The sequence below is a fragment of the Poecilia reticulata genome, linkage group LG11 (genome assembly GCF_000633615.1).
Source record: "Poecilia reticulata strain Guanapo linkage group LG11, Guppy_female_1.0+MT, whole genome shotgun sequence".
Classification (NCBI taxonomy): Eukaryota; Metazoa; Chordata; class Actinopteri; order Cyprinodontiformes; family Poeciliidae; genus Poecilia; species Poecilia reticulata.
In genome coordinates this window covers 3,627,678-3,642,020 of record NC_024341.1, presented here as the reverse complement: position 1 = coordinate 3,642,020, position 14,343 = coordinate 3,627,678, and positions in this window count along the sequence as shown.

The following is a 14,343-nucleotide window of genomic DNA, read 5'->3' as shown; positions in this document are numbered from 1 at the left end:
CTCGGCTCGCGCTCCGCTTCGCCCCTAATACCTCCACGCCAAGTAAGCTCACCTCAGTCATTTCCTGGAGAAACTCCGCTGAGTTCTCGCTAACCCTGCTTTTTCCCGTTGGCAGTAGAAGAMCCGGKCCGCCGATTCGGCTTCGCCACCAGCTCCCTGATCCTTCAATAAACATTATTGTTTCTGACTCGCTCTGTCTGACTGTGTTCTTGCATGTGGGTTCGCAACCTTAAAACCGACATGACACTTTCAGTTCAATAGATCTTTAGAGCCACTGAAAAAATGAAGACCTTCCAGATAAATCAGATATCGCACTGGAAGATAACAAATATCCAGTTTCTCTGACACAATGAGTTCAAATTAGGTACCGTTATTAATAAAGAGAGGGGTTGGGAAACAAAGGAACCTGAAGATCTTAATAATGACTCAGGACCCATTATATCATTAGACCACATACATGCCCTATAAATGAAAATTGAGATCCCCCGTCATTTGGTCTTTGAGTGGAGAGAAAAAGAGGTGGATTTTTCCAACAATGCATGAGTGCCAGGCACTACTCTGTAATTAGAGAGTCACTGGTATCAATCACCCTGCAGTGGCAGGCTAATTTTTCCATCATCAATTACCTTGGAACGTTTTGGACGCCGATCAGACGAGACCCGTCTTAAACCCTCTGCCTGGCTGTCACTGACACTAATGGAATTTTAAATCTTCCCTCACAGTGGAGTTCTGCTTAAGTGCAAGTCCCAATTATGGGGAGAGTAATTTAGCTAATCTACTTGAAAAGACACGATAGGCTGCAATCAATATCAAAATATGTCCCCTGCTTAGTGGCAAGCAATTTCCTTCAATTCCAACATGCCGGGTTTCCATTTCTGAGGTCTGTGTTTACTAAAGCACGGCAACTTACCTTTACCTCCCAAAAGAGCAGGGGAGGAATGCTATGTTAAGGCCTTTGTTATGGTAGTTTTTGCCTTGAGCTGTGGAGCAAATATACAAACGGCTTCAAAGTGAATCAGCTTTATATTTGCTCATATCATGGATGGCACAGATGGACAGAAATATTTTTATGGTGCTTTATCTTAAATCCTGGTGGCTAACTCCCCATTCCTGGTTTAAAGTATGCAGGTACATTATGCATTTATTTATTTCAAAAAGGTTTTTGAAAACAAGAAACCAGTAGAACAAGAGGAAACATACATACATATCCAAGAACAAAATAATTAGCTTACCGTTACTTTTCTGCTTGAAAAGGAGTAGGAAGAAGTAAACACTTATTTAAGCCACACCCCGTATAGCAATTTATTGAAGTATATCACTTATCAACTTGGTTATTATCAGATATTTGTAATTTAAAAACATGTAGTATTCTTGTGCCTGTTCAGTCTACTGTGCTAAAGAACCAACAAATAAGTTACACAAACAAAAATGATTTAAATTTGACTCGCATAACAAGGCAAGAAAACCTACTGACTCAAATAATAATAATAATAGTAATAATGATTGTAAATAATACAATTACCGATAATAATCGGTAATTACCAGAGTAATTACCAACTCATTGCCAACAGATTTATAATATACTTGCATAATCTCAGTTACATAGCACACAAATGTATTTTTAAAAAACTAATGGCTGAAATAATAAAATATAATAATTAATAATGGTAGTGGTAACATAAAAAGGAATGTTGTGAAAAAGTTTAATGTCACTTTTTTTCTGAAAGGTTTGGTAATACCAGATTGAAGAAAAACAATAGAACTCATTATTAGATGTGAAAGTAAGACAATTTTAAGTAAATAATTTCTTAATGTCAATAAGAAAAGATATTAGTTCGACTGGTAGATTATTTCGCTTGTAAGACAACATCTGATTCATGTTATAAGTGGGATAATCTGTCAGTACTTTTTCATCCGTATTCAACAAGCTCGTATAAAACAAGCTCTTATATCTTTCTGAAAGTTACTTGTAAGTTAGTTTCTTATTTGAATTGTGATATTTGCACTAGAAAATATACAGAAAATACTTGGTAGGATTTTATGCTATTGCAGCGTGTGTGAAAAAATCTTTCTTTTAGAATTACATTAGTTTCCTGGGCACCTTATGGTTAATAATCTGTTGTCTTTCTCCTTTGACTGGTTCATTGTTTGGTCAGTTCATCCAAGTCACTTTAGTGAATTTCTTCAGTTTCTTCAGCTTGAACTGCACACAGAACAAGTACGACTGCCTTTGGGCAGTCTGGATTTAAGAGCATAACTACACAGAGACAGGAACGAGAAAAAAGGAAGCAAGAAATTTCCACTTTTGAATGTTGCTTATGTTGCTCTTTTGGTAATGAAATGCACAGAAAATCAATAAGGTTCAACAAAACACCTTTCCCTTCTCCTTCTCTATCCTCATTGTTCTCACTGCTGTAGTTCATGCTCCTATCATTTTTGGTTCTTTGGTAGTTGATCATATTTTTAATAAGTCATTATTGTAAAACAAAGACACGTAATTTAAGGTATTTTGGGCTAATGATTCCAATGATAAGAGACTTCCCAGACTGCTGAACAGGCATTCAGGAAACTGGAAAGTGTTGGTGATTTAAAGGATCACAGGAAAAACTGACAGAGGAGATGGACAATTGAAGAACTGCTGAGAAGGAAATGAATCTGACTGACTCTAAACTTGTGGGGAAGGTGGATGAGTGACACGCGGATCCAGTCGGACTAATTGGTCGAATGTAGTGCTGTTGGGAGAAAACCTGAAGAGAGTAGTTGGTTGAGTGAAAATGACTGAACACAGAGATGAACAAAAAAGGCACAAAAGAATTAAACTGAATTAAAACCTAAAGATTAAAATGAAAATCAGGGGTCATTTTTTGTTTCCTAAAATAGAGTGGAGTGAAGGCAGAGATTGATGGACTGATGGGAGCCTCATCTGCAGTAATGGTGACACATCTATGGCTCGTCATGGTGGAAAAACCTCCAACTGAGTCAAAAACTAAACTGTTTACCAGGCTGTGAATGAGCTGACCTGTTTCCTCTGTTACTCGACCTTAAACAGGGGGAAGACAATGAGTGGACTTCAACAATTTACTGACCTTACCGATATGTCACGTAAAATATGCTTAATTCATGTTTTACGTAAATGGAAAATTGCAAAAAAAAAATTTCCAGGAGCTTATTGCTTTAAATTTTACAATAAAAAACCATGACAACTTTAACAAAAACATAGCCGACCTTTTAAATTCTTGTGTGTGTCCCAGGTAACTATTTTGGAGAGAAATGCAACCGGTTGGTTGCACGTCTAAGTTGCCTGTGTGTCGTGTCATGAACTTGGCAACCTTCCACTTGTCTTGAGAAATTCCATTTCATATTATTACATCCATAATTTACAACTCTTCACTGTGAAATATATAGGCTTCTCTGTTGGGTAGCTATAATTTTCCCTATTTTTCAATATGCCAAGCTCCAGTAGAGCCTTTCCCTCTGAATAGAAGCAGTCGCATTATCTCTCATCTCTATTTCTGGTCTCTTTATAAATTTAGCATCAGACCCTTTTGATTGAATGTGCGTGTGAATCTCTGTCTCTACTGGATTTTGACATTTGTGATCAATAACCTCATATAATGACTTTATGTATTTATACATAAATGTTCTCAGCTGAGCCTCCAATTAATTATTCTTCTCTAATCTTTCTGCCTTGTACCAGATTTGTCATCTTCTCTGAAGATGTAAAAACAAACAAAAAACAAAAGAGAACTATAAAAATACTGCCTCGGGCAGCGCAAATTAAAATGTGACCTGTCTGATTGCTTTGTGGAGAGAAGTCATCTGAGATGCCATTTACCTCTGTATGGGAATCCTGAGCTGTTTACATGGGCCAAATAAATTGGACTCTGGCTTCACTTCTGCTAAGGTCTTCAGGTTAAGTTTTTATTTGAATATTTAATCCTTTGTCAGAGGGTATCTGTACCAGAATGAAGTAAAGTTGACATTTTTCTGGATGTGTTTTAGAATAATAAAATGTTTCTTTCAGCCTGTGAGTAGAAGTACACATGAAATCAGATGTTTTATTTTTAACATTTTTTTTCCAGCTTCATTCGAATATAACGGTCCAACAGAAACGTATTGGTTTTTATTAAGAAATGTTGTTTTTATTGAATGTCCTCACCAAAAGACAATTTCTAGTTTTTTTAATGACAAGGTAGATTCATGTTGTGTGTAGAAAGCTAGCAAAAGACAAGATGGCTAGCTAGCGATAGACTAGATCAGTGGTCCCCAACCTTTTTCTTATCACGGACCAGTCAAGACTTCGAAATTTAGCTGCGGCCCGGGGGGGTTGTTATATGTTGGTGTTCTCACTAAAGCCTGAATATGCCCGATTTGGTTTGTCTTGGTCCTTTTATCACAGCCTGTGGGGTTTTCCCTGACTGGGAACGAGAATACAACCTGCTGAATGTGACAGGAAGCCAATCAAAAAGCACGGTGACGTAAAAACAGAGGGGAATCCAAAACAGCTGACATATCACACAGCTGAGAGTTCGATGGATATCGGAGATGATATGTGGAAATGTTTATTATTATATGTAAAGGTCATTTTTATATATTATTATGTTTATTCAGTTAAAAATGTTGACTATGAAAAAACACAGTCACCTCCAAATCAGTGCAGCAAATAGAGCGGCTGCTCTCGTCGTCTTTTATCCACCGCCTTTTCTTTTCGTTATGTCTTTTATTCAAATGACTCCACAAACTATCACTGTTGCTTCTGCATCGTCATCCGTGTTTGGTTATTCTAAATTCCCGCTATGTTGGGGGTTTTACTGGATTATCCTCTGGAATCGGGATGTTCGTGACTGGAATCGGTTCGTGCTGCTCCTGCCTTGGACACACAAACCGATCGAACCTGTTGGACTTTTATCAGCTCTGTGGTCACAGAGGTTTGGAGAATCGGCCGACAATTCTTAAAATCTTGCCGTCTAAACCAGACTTAAGACTCACAAGCTCTACTCATCTCCTCTCCACCCCTGCCCAAACGCTCTGACTCTGGTCGCTATGGTAACATTTACATACCCCTTCAAAATAAGATAGAGATGCACCACAAAAACGAACATTTTACTTTTGTGAAAATTTTAACTCACGATAATGACTAACGGGAGCCCTGAGCTTGTTTCTCTGCAACGAGACGGTTCCATCTGGGAGTGATGGGAGACAATAACACCCGAGGTGTGTTGATTGAGCACAGCCTGCTTGGTCTCTACGTGGCGAAGCAGCTTGAAGCTTCATTGCCTTATTAGCAGCCGGTCACCGCATGTTAGGCAGAGCGGACTTGTAATGTGGGAGTCACCCGGTCCGGGATAAATCCATTCTCCTGTCTCTTCTCTGGGCCTTTTCCCCTTTGCAAAGAAACTTTCCGAAGACATCTGATCTGTTTCTTACTCATTTTGTTGCTTGTGGGCTCAATGTTGACACGCAAGTAACAGAGAGAATTCGGTTAAAGGATTTTCAAAATAAAAGATCCTCCAGACTCAAATAATACATAAAACGGAAATATTTCATTATTTCTTGCACGGCCCGGTACCAATTGGTCCACGGACCGGGGTTTGGGGACCACTGGACTAGATAGCTAGCTAGCAAAGCATCTAGTCTATCCTAGCGATGGACTAGATATATTACGTTGTGTGCAAGAAAAAGTAAAACTACAACTTCTATGGAGCGCTTGTGTAGGTGGACAAGAGGCATAAAGCTTTTATTAGTAAAAACATTTAGAAAACCATATATCATTTTCCCACCCCTTCACAAATATCCAATAATCTCACATAAAACCTACATTAAATGCATTTCAGTTTGTGCTTGCGATGTAGCAAAATGTGGAAAAGATCAAGAGACATGAATCGTATTACAAGACACTGTTGATGTTTAATTCATTTACAAAGAAGTGGCGCTAAAGAAAACAATAGTTAAATTTGCCTGAGCAACACTTCCTGCTTTAATGGATTCTTCTGCCTTAGGGGGAATGCATAACAAGCTGTAAACAGTAAAGGAGTTTTATTTCTGGCCGCTTCATGAACACGACACACAATATCCTGTGCTCCAGCTGGCCAATAAATTGGCTGGACTGCTGCTTGGGTCTGTGCAGTGGATTTAGTGGAACAAAAACAATTGATATAGCATTCACAAAAATGTAGAGCTTCAGCTCTATCTTGCTAACTGGATTCCTTTTGAAAGAACTGCTCATTTGTTTTGCCCCAACACAAATCATGTTATATTGGTCCAGATTTGACAAAAATAAGCTTAGAAATCAGGTAATTTATTCAATTCGATCATAAGAAAAAAAAACTTCAAACAAAACACTTATCCTAAAGGGACATTAAATGTTATAACTCATATCAAGAGTCATTGTGGTTGGTGATACGAAGAACATCCAGTAGAAGTTAGTCTTGCAGCAAAGCTTAAGAGTCCTCTGACTGAGGACTGCTGCTGCATGACAATACCATACCAATTTTATTTATAAAGCACTTTAAAACAACCACAGCTGATACAAAGTGCTGTACATTAAAACACAACATAACAATAAAAAAACAACTCTTACAGTTTAAAAACACACAATTTAAAACTAGATCCTGCTGGAGTTGAAAGCCAAATAAAATAGATGAGTTTTAAGACGACCTTTAAAAGTGGACAGTGAATGGGCCTCTGACCTGCAAAGGCAAGTCGTTCCATAACTTAGGACTCATGACAGAGGAAGCCCTGTCCCCTCTGAGCTTCCTTCTGGATCTTGGTGCCTCCAAGAGCAGCTGATCTGCTGACCTGAGAGACCGATAGGATATGTAGGGATGAAGAAGCTCAGAGAGGTAAGCCGGGGTAAGATTATGCAGCGATTTAAAAACAAACATAAGAATTTTAAAATGAATCCTAAAATATACAGGCAGCCAGTGAAGTGAGACCAGGACAGGGGTCACATGCTCCCTTTTTCGAGTTCCAGTCAGAAGTCATGCAGCAGCATCTGAACCAGCTGCAGACATGAGAGCAGCGACTGACTGACTCCCAGATAAAGTGCGTTACAGTAATTTAATCGAGTCGTAATAAAAGCATTGATCACTGTTTCAAAATGCTGCCTGGAAAGAAAAGATTTCACTGACGCCAATCGCCTTAAATGATGAAAGCTGGACTTAACCACTGCTCTGATTTGGCTGTCCAATTTAAAATCACTGTCCATCTTAAAACCAGGATCTGTAATAACAGGTTTAAAATATACCTAGAAGGATCTCAGGGCAACAGGAGGACTCACAGGAACCACTAGGTCCGAACACTATCACCTCTGTTTTCGTTTCATTAAAATGTAAAACGTTCAGGGCCAACCAAGCTTTAATATCACCTAGACATGCCAGGAGATGTTTGATGGAGTGGACATCCTTCTGCTTCAGGGGCAAATAAATCTGTCAGTCATCAGCATAACAATGAAATGAAATCCCATGTTTCCTGAGGATGGAACCCAGAGGCAGTAAATAAAGAGAGAAAAGCAGTGGGCCCAGAATTGAGCCCTGCGGGACACCATAAGGCATTGAAGCAGCAGATGATTCAGAGTCAATAATATTCATTGAAAATGTTCTCTCCTCCAGGTAAGACCTAAACCATTTAAGAACAGTGCCATCAATATCTACAACGTGGTGTAATTGGGATATTAAAATGCCGTGGTCTACTGTATCAAAAGCAGCAGTTAAGTCAAGTAAAATCAGAACAACATGGTTACCAGAATCACATGCAAGAAGGATGTCATTAAAAACTCTTATTAAAGCAGATTCTGTGCTATGAAGAGTTTTAAAACCTGACTGAGAAACCTCCAGCATCTCATGACGGCCTCATGACTGTCATGACATGCTAAAGGTATGCAATGACAGAGTGACAACAATGCCTTGTTGCTATGGTTAAGCATCATAACTCCCTGAAGGTAAAAGATGAAAAGCATCCAAAACCAAAAAAAAGGAATAATTTTCTGATAGAGGATGCAATTCCTCTATCAGAAAAATATGAATAAAAATCAACAAAAAGACAAATCAGAACTAAATCAGAAGTGACAGAGCTTCTCCAATGCTGCCACCTTGAGCGGCCAATTCTAGATTTACCAATTACACATTAAAAAGCCGTCTAGAGGGGGCGCCAGAGAATCTGAGGAGAGGGTGATCATAAAGGCATTAGGAAACAGACATATGTTTTATACATTTACAAAATCATGCATGAAATTATCAAAAACCTTGGGGGAAAGTTTAGTCAAACAACATTGTTAGAAACAAAGCTGCCTTTAGTCCAAATTCACTGGTGCATTCTTTCGTAAAACAGCCTTTAGTGAGTGTTGTGCAAATTCTCCTAAACAAGAACGGGTCCTAAATTCAGTCCGCCTGCTTAATATAAGATGGTTCATGTGCCTTCTCCGGGTCAGGGGGGTCGCCCTGCCTCAAGTGGAGAAGATTAAGTATCTGGGGATCTTGTTCATGAATGAGGGAAGAAGGGTGCACGAGATCGACAGGCGGATTGGGGCAGCGTCTGCCGTGAAGCGGGCGCTGTACCGGTCTGTCGTGGTGAAGAGAGAGCTGAGCCAAAAAGCGAAGCTCTCGATTTACCGGTCGATCTACGTTCCCACCCTCATCTATGGTCATGAGCTTTGGGTCATGACTGAAACAACGAGATCACGGATACAAGCGGCCGAAATGGGTTTCCTCCGCAGGGTGGCTGGGCTCTCCCTTAGAGATAGGGTGAGAAGCTCGGTCATCCAGGAGGGACTCTGGAGTAGCGCCGCTGCTCCTCCACGTCGAGAGGAGCCAGTTGAGGTGGCTCGGGCATCTGGTCAGGATGCCTCCTGGACGCCTCCCTGGTGAGGTGTTTCTGGCAAGTCCCACCGGGAGGAGGCCTCGGGGAAGACCCAGGACACGCTGGAGGGACTATGTCTCTTGGCTGGCCTGGGAACGCCTTGGGATTCCCCTGGAGGAGCTGGAAGAAGTGGCTGGGGAGAGGGAAGTCTGGGCCTCCCTTCTGAAGCTGCTGCCCCCACGACCCGACCCCGGATAAGCGGCAGAAAATGGATGGATGGATGGATGGATGGGTTCATGTTCATGGTTTGCTGTCTTGATATTTTTGAAGTACTAGCTTATAGGGGTTGCACCGATTAGTCGACTAGTCAACTAGTTGATTCTTTTCTCTGCAATGACTTTTTTCTGGGCCAGTCGACTAGTAGCAATCAGATGACAAAACAAATTTTTCCAAGGAAATGAAAGAAAGTGGACTAGGTCAGTTAGTCAGAAAGCTCAAATTGTATAAAAATGTAAATAATTTAACAAAGACAAACTGTAAATTACAGCATAGGCTCCCGCAATAGGAGCACCGCATATAGACTTTAGCCCGCGGTAGTCAGGAGTCCGACTCCCGTCCTCCATTCGCTGGGCCCAGGCTTCTCTCCCCCCGCTTTGCTCTCTCTGCCCCCTTACAGTCAGAATGCTGTCAAATAAACTAGTGCCGAAAAAATCCTTAAAAAAAACAACAAAAAAAACTACCGGAGTAATGTGCGACAACACATCATGATGTCAGGCTTTTTTATCCCCCCAACTGATCAGCGTCACCGCTCCCTGCGTATTGAAGCTTCTAACCTGGCACCTTTACGCTCTTATAAAAATAGTATTTGACAACATCTGTAAACTAAGTCCAAATTTCATCCTGAGGGTCTGATAGAGGCGATCTCTGCCGCCGTCTGCATGTCGGTTCAGAGAGCCGCTGCTGAGTCAGCAGAGCTTCCTGCCGCTCATCAGGCGGAGGAGCAGCAGGAAGCTTCGTTGAATTCAACTGTAACCAAACGGGATCCGTTCATAATAAGTTTGGTTTGTGATGTTCCAAAAGCACCTTTGTGGTCAGTGTGATAATTTGACTCCTATACGAGTAACTATCCAGAGATCATCAGTATCCGCCGGTGTTTGGAAAAAAAAAAAAGTCAGGCCCGACTTTGTGCAACGAACTTTTCTCCGCTGCTCACGAAGAATGATGTGTTTATTGCTCTTTCAATTCTGCATAATAGACTTAGTAAAAGCGGGAGAAGGGGAGGGTGTGTCAATATTTGCCGTGAAAATAGCTGAAAAAGCAGTTGTGAGGGTTTTTGCTCTTACGTCACTATGACGTCATCGCGACTAGTCGACATCGACTCGACTATTATCATGACCTTAAAAAATATGTAGTCGTTCAACCCCTACTAGCTTATGTACTACCAGATGTGTCACTTATTAAAAACAGAAATAAACAGCAAATGGACCACGTCTGTGTAGTGCTTTATCAAGTCTGAGGACTCTAAAGCATGTCAGCTATACCACATTGAATGTAGTGTTAATAAGCTTAGAGGGTGTTTGCCAATTGCTGCCGCTTCACGCCATTCCCGCTGGACAAGTAATCAATAATATATATTGTGATAGACGTGATCAGTATGAAATGTTAATACATCTTATAGAATATTCACTGAGCTCCTTAATGGCTTAAAAATAAGCAATGGAGTGGAATGAAACCTGCGGATGAAACTGGTCAGGCCACCAGTTTCTCAGTATTTTAGATATTTAAAACAAGACTAAGACTAATCAATAATTATCACCATCGACAATTCAATCAACATCGACTGATATGAAACACTTATCGGGATAAGTCTTTCAGGCATATTGTCCAGCCCTAATTTCACATTTCTAGTAATATTTCCAGATCATAATCCACTCACACTGAAAACATGTTTATTTACACTTCATGCCAAATATGACATTCCTTTGTCAAGAAAACAAAAATAAAAATTGATTGTGAAGAAACGGTATGTTCAAGGTCAGGGTAGTGACTGGAGAGACCCAACATGCAGACCTTTACCTTTCTGATGGTGTCACAGAAACACGGCAGATATGGAAGGACAAGAACACCAAAACCATTCAAATGACACAAAAATGGTGATTTCCATTAGAAACGAAGCAAACCAGTCATGATAAGATTTCAGAGAGAGCATGTAGAAAGGCAGCAGTCAGCTGGATGAGATAAGCATTCTGGGTTGGTTCAGGTAGGGGGGAGTGTTGATTGGGCTCGGAGCAGCAGCGCTCTAAAGGAACACATCTGCCCCTGGGGTTCCTGCTGGGATTAACCCATCCTTGATAACAGGAATGAAATTTATTCTAATCTCCTTATCTTTTTCCAACTTCATTTGGATGTATGAAAGACACATTTTTTCCTTCATACACATGAGAGGAAATCCACAGAGTCAATAGCAGCATGTTTAACGTTGTGATTGAAAACACACATGTAGGAGTACATCAGCTTTACAAAATCCATACATGGGGTGAAGATGGCAGACATTGTATGTTCTTCATGGTGGAGGACTTTATCGATTAAGCTTTGGAAGAGATTTTATAGGTATCCGAGTTAGGCTGAAGATGGGCAAGGATTTAATTAAAAAAAAAAGTTGTAGTGAAAAAGTTAATTTTCATTAAAAGTAAGACAACCCTAGGGTGTTCCAGTCAAGACGGCAACATTTTTGCCATCCAAGGGCGTTAAGGAAGAAGACTCTGACCAACTGTCTAACCTTAGATTTAAGAGAAACAATGTTTGTCTCAGATCTTTACCTTAAAGACCTGCTGAAGATGTTAGAGTGGTTTGATTTTCCAGCCAACATGTGTTTTTGTTTTGATCTGGGGAAACGTTGAGCCATGTTCCTAGAGACATTTCTTGGAAATGGGATGCTGTTGGGAATGTGGGGAGACATGGGTGTTTGTTAGGGTTACACAATCCTTGTATAACAGTAGCAAGAGCTGTCTTTACATTCTTGACACACAGTCAAGCTTGTCCCTAGTGCTGATTGGATTCTGCCTTGTTGTTGAACAGGTTTGTGGTGTACTTGGTAAGGAATTAAGGTTGCAGTCATGAAGAGAATGATGTCCAGTTTGGGAACCTTAAGGTTTTATCTTAGCTTTGGAATCTGAAACCCATAACTTTTAGTGCAGACCGTAGCAGTTTATAACAATGTGAGGCAGGGAGAAGGAAACAAGGCTCTAATATGTTTTAGGGTATTTTCACACCTGATAGTCTGGTAGACTTGGTTAGAAGGGGGTTCAAAACTGCAGCTTTTGTTGTACTATGTCAAACAATCCAAATCTATTGCAAAACGCTTGCCTGTGATGGCGCTGCCCCAAGAGCCACTGAAGGAAATGACACAAAAACCTCTAAAGAAAACAAGCGCAACTTCCTTTTTTCACAGAATGTGAAGAAAAATGGAGTTGTGTCAGATTTTAGCAGTTGTAGGATTTCTTATTTGTCTTTGGTAAAAGACCATGAGCCATTTCTCCTGCTACAGTTACACTCGCGTGTTGTTTTTTTTTGTATATACCCAGAATGTTGGATAATACCGAGATATTGTGGTGGCACCTACGCTTTCATCCATTTCCTGCTTTTGGTGCGGTTTCCGGTCTGCTTGGCATCAACATATGCAATTGAACTGCACTAGACTTCAGTTCAACCCAACTGAGACCTGGGTTCGTAGGCAGACCAGAGTCCACTTTTTTTAGTCCACATCAGGGTGGACTTTATAGGCAAATGATCTAGAGTTGATTAAAGGCTGGTGTGAATGCAGCCTAAAAGACCATTGGACCTGTTTATTGCTGATCTCACACATGAGATTACATCTTGGAAAGCCCACTAAAGGGGCTGCTAGAAACGCTAGAGAAATGGGTGGTTAGGTGTTACATTTATTTGTATGCAAAGCAGGTAAAATCAGATTGTTCAGATTACAGTTTCCTGCGGGTCAGAGGTCAGCTTCTGCCTCAAATCAAATATTCAAGTATCTTATGTAATTAGTGATAATGTAATAGAACAGGACACTGATAGATGTAGCAATACAAGCGCCTGTCTCCCAGGAGTTCGCCTGCAAATTAGCGCCCGTCTCCGTTGTTGTGTCCTTGGGCAAAACACTTCACCCGCCTTGCCTGCTGGTGGTGGTACCGGCCTGGCTTCTGTCAGACTGCCGCAGGGCAGCTGTGGCTACTGTGTAGCTTATATAACCATCTCCATTTGAATGTGTGTGAATATAGTGTGAAATGCTTTGGAGTTTCCTAGACTTGATTTGCTTTACAAGCAAATGTGCATTGTCAACAATATCGAACAGTTCTGGTCCAACCAAACAGCAGATCACCTCTGATAGCAGATGCTGTCATGCTAGCCTTAGTCAATTCCTTTGAACCAGTTGAATGAGTAACGAACTGAAGTTATTACGAAGTGGAACTCAGCAAAGACTTTGCACAAGAGTCTCATAATGTGTTGCATCATCCGACATGCTACTCACAGAGACTACAGAGTTGTCAACGTCTCTCTTTTATCAGTCAGAGGTAACAGGTACTCGGATCAAAATGATACATTTGGGCTTGTTTTTTCCAGTTTGACTTCTTACAACTTCATGTGAGTCAATAAAATTAAAGTTTCAAATTGTCTTCTTTTTTTACCACTACTGTCAAAGAGACACTAATGTTGGGTTGTCACCGAGAACAATCGAAATGAAAATCTTTATTAAATGTAAAAAGTCATTAATGCACAATGCCTGCTGTCACCATCTCCATTATTCCATTAACGAGACTTCCGCGGCCTTTCGGATTAAACCGTCAGCCGGCGCGAAGGCAGAACCTCGCCATGACCTCCCCGAATTAGAATTAATGAGATATTTAGACTGTGATTCTCGTTCCTCACTGCCCTAAGGGGATACATGATTATCCCAAGTTTTGCGGTGCATCTGTGTCTATTAATTTCCCCCTGACACTAAGTAGGCAGGCGCGTATTCAGCAGACATTCTGCTCACATGTAGCTTAGCTTTCAGCTGCACGGTGTGGGTCAAGAGGCGGTCTGGTAAAACTGAAGGGAGCCGCTGAACTGACAGGCCTTTTGACTTCCCTGCACCGCGAGTAATATGGCTTCTAAATGGCTTAATTAGAAAACTCTCATCACTCCCTTTGAGAAATGGATCTTCTGGATGTCCTCCAGGCCTCCTTCCATCGTGACAGCACCACACCAGATCATGTTTTCAAGTTGCTCTGGAGAAAAACAGAGAAACATTTTTTTTAAAGTTTTATGCCCCTCATATTTCACACCTAAAATAACAAAAAAAAAGACTAGAAATTACATAGATTTAGGCATGACAGAATAATTTGAATACATTTTCCTCTTGCTCTTTTACTTGTAAACAAGAAAGCAAAAGAAACACTGATCAGGTCATTGTTCAGGTCAGAATGGTGGACTGTGAAGAATGACGAGCCTTAGTTTTATTTCTTTTTTACCCCCAAAAAATGGGTAACGGCTTATTTTACCCAA